Source organism: Cebus imitator, unplaced genomic scaffold, assembly GCF_001604975.1.
Source record: "Cebus imitator isolate Cc_AM_T3 unplaced genomic scaffold, Cebus_imitator-1.0 Scaffold33, whole genome shotgun sequence".
In the NCBI taxonomy this organism is placed as follows: Eukaryota; Metazoa; Chordata; class Mammalia; order Primates; family Cebidae; genus Cebus; species Cebus imitator.
In genome coordinates, this window is record NW_016107348.1 from 361,240 (window position 1) to 364,816 (window position 3,577).

Genomic DNA, 3,577 nt, shown 5'->3' on the forward strand with positions numbered 1-3,577 from the left:
CCTGGCCAGTTTGAGTCATTTCTGCTAATAAATATCACTGCTTTATGACCTGCATGATGGCTTGGTATTATCTTTTGTTTGTTCAATATTTACCTTCCAGATGCTTCAAGGTATGTCCTAGCCAAGTGGGTAAAGCTGGCAGGTGGGGCAATGTCCCAGGTCAGGACTCACAAGTCTATCTCATTTGGCTCCAGCGTCTATTTCACATCTGCCTTTGCTCTCCAAAGTCAGACATGGAGTATGCACACTGTAGGTGGAGGAATTTCAGAAGAAAACCGGGCTTATTTTTGAGATAGGAGAATAGGGTTTATCGTTTCTCAAAACAAATGCTTCTGATGTCACCTGGAATATTTTCTGAAAATAAACTGATTTATTTCAGTTTTGACTTCATATGTAATAAATTGTATGGGTCTCCTAGAAATGAAAACAGATCCCTTAAAAATATATCATGCCAGTCAGATGAGGTCCACAAAAAGCAAAAACGAAACCAAAACACAAGGAAATTAGTTGAACCATCAAAGCACAAAATGCTTCCATACATTTTTTTCTTCTTTTTTTTTTTTTTTGCTTCCCTATATTTTTTTTTGTTTCCACAAAAATATATTTAATAAACTTGTTATATAAAAGCAAACACTTAACACTGTTAACATTTTATCAACAATTCAAACTCACTGATAACTGGGAGTAGTTTGTATTCTGGAAGACTTCCTAAGCTAAAAGTGTATTTACATATTTACAACACATGTATATGTAACTGAAGAACTACTTCAAATAATGTTGAAATTCACAAAACTCTAGAGATTTATAGTTATAGTTTAGAAGTATCACCAATTTATATGCAATAGAATGTGCAGCGCTAATTATGAAAAGTGTTTTAACAAGTATTAATCCAAAAGGGGAGAAAAATTACGAAGGAAATATATGGTTTTAAAGTCCTGTGACAAATACTTAGAAGATTAAAAAGTAATAATATAAAATTGATTTAATGACCAACATTTTTTTTTTAATCCCTGATTGTCATTTTTGGTAGTTCAACCCAGTCTGCGAGAAGGCAGTACGCTATGCTGTCAGGACCTCTCCACTGCCTCATCAGAGCCAATGCTAAATGCAGTAACAGCCCTGGCTAAAAATACGGAGGTTGATGATAGCAACTTTGAGTTTCACACACCTTCCTTAAACAGGCTAAGTACTTATGCTTATATGTATTCCTGAAAGATTAATATGCCCCATCGCCCATTCATAATAAAAAGTATTTTCTCAACATGCTTTAAAAGGGTTCCTTACTTTGTTTTTATTTCTTTATTTCTTATTTTTTGAGACAAGGTCTGGCTCTCTCACCCAGGCTGCAGTGCCAGTGGTACAATCTTGACCCTACAACCTCTGCCTCTCGGGCTCAAGCCAGCCTCTGACCTCAGCCTTCCAAGTAGCTGAGACTACAGAAACACACCATCACAACTAGCTAATTTTTTTTGTATTTTTTGTAGAGATGGGATTTCACCATGTTGCTCAGGCTGGTCTCAAACTGGTGAGCTCAAGAGATCCATCCACCTCAGCTTCCCAAAGTGCTGGGAGCTTCCATACATTTTTAAAAAGAACTTAACTGAAATCAAAATATGAAGTCTTTTGGGAAATGTTAACTTAGACTTTTGAACCAGTGTGTAGTATTAAAAAAGGGCTTGATGATGGAAAAAAAGAAAAAAAAAGCAGTTGATGAAGAGTCAAGAGTCTGGGTATTCATTCAAGTTCAGACTATTTCATTAACTACCTGAATGACACTGAGCAACCCAATTAAATCTGCTTGTTCAAAGATCTCTAAATCATTTAGGCATTATTCTGTGATGTCATTCATCGGTCTTCCCTTGAGCTCTAAATCCTGTCTTGACATCTTTAGTTTTTATTAAAGGACAGTCTCAACTGGCTTGTGCATTTAGCAAAACAACTTCATGCATTTCACAATTGCATAAGCAAATTAAGAAAAAATAATCCTTACTAACTTTCTACAAAAAGTTAGGAGTTAGGAGTAGGCTTGCTCTTTTTATTAGGATCATTAGATTTTCTCCGGCTGGCCCGAGGCAAGGCTTCTAAAACTGTGAGGTTTATGCAGGTAGGTCTCACCTCTCTTTCTTCACCTCCTCCTGCGTCCTCATAATACCCTTGCCCTGACTCCAGGTGTCTCTGCTTTCACAATACTCTGCAAGCTGCACAACACGCACCTCTTTCTAACCCCCTTGTGCCTACCTTTTTGTTCACCTTTTGGTACACAGTGCTTCATTATTAAAATTCCTTATTTCTAAAAAAAATCAAAGTTCATTCTTCAAGTTCCCATAGTGGATATGACGAGGAAAACTATTTGATTAAAAGAATTAATATTAAGTTGTGAATAAATCTATAGCGTGTTTTACAAAAATGTAATTGGTGGAATTTCAGGCTTAATGGTAATGTAAAATAACTTTAGGGAGTGGAGGGAAATTTAGGAAGGTACAAGTCACTTAAAGGGCTTGTCTACTTTATAGCCTTGCTGCTGAAAGTGTGGTCCTAGGACCAACAGCAGTGAAATTAACTGGGAGCTTGTTAGAAATAAGAACCTTAGTTTCACTAGTCAGAATTTGCATTTTAGCAAGATAGGAGAAATTGTGGTAGTCTGTATGTATGTTAAAGTTCAAGAAGCACTGGTTTATAGCATTCCAAACAGACAAACACCTTTTCACTTTAATTTAAAGTGGGATCAGCTGTTGCTTATGAGAATCTGTAGTCAATGAAGACCAATCTGATGTTTCTAAGCATTCCAAGTGTTGACCACAGGGCATAAGGACCACAAATAAAGACTCTTTTATAATTTCACACATTTGGAGAGGAGGAGGCATTACAAAAAGCTTTCTTAACTCAGTGTTAAAGGCAGATACAGCAACTGAAAATTAGCAAACTAGGAAACACAAGTACAGTAGTGAAAGCAGAAACCAATGGTTGAATAAAAGATTTCAACCTATATCACAATCAAAAGCAAATACAACTGTTAAATAAAATTTATGGGAGGCCATTGTTTTGGACTGAGCTCCTGCACTGGCCCAGCAGACCAGGCCAAACCAGAATGGAGTCACTCAAGCTAAGTGCCATATAATCAACTGAACTTTGAAATTGCTGGTTAAAACCAACCAACCAACCAGGAGATTCACAGCAACCAATCAGAAGGGGCCCAGTTACCTGACCCAGCATGTTAAGTAAGTTTCCACTGTTTTAACCCTATAAAGAAAGTAGCTGAAAGACCAATCAATCTGCTTTTTTTTTTTTAGTGACGAGGTTTCTCCATGTTGGACAGGCTAGTCTCGCACTCCCGACCTCAGGTGATCCACCCATATCAGCCTCCCAAAGTGCTGGGATTATAGGTGTGAGCCACTGCATCTGGCCATCTCTTTCTACTTTGTTCGGTGCTTTTTTGCCTATAAAGCCAACCCCCTCTAACTAGCTCAGTGGAACACCCATTCTTTTACACAGGATAAGATGTTGCCTGTTTCTAGAATTGCAAATGAAAGCCAATTAGATATTTAAACTACGTTGTGTTTTTTTTTTTTTTTTTTTT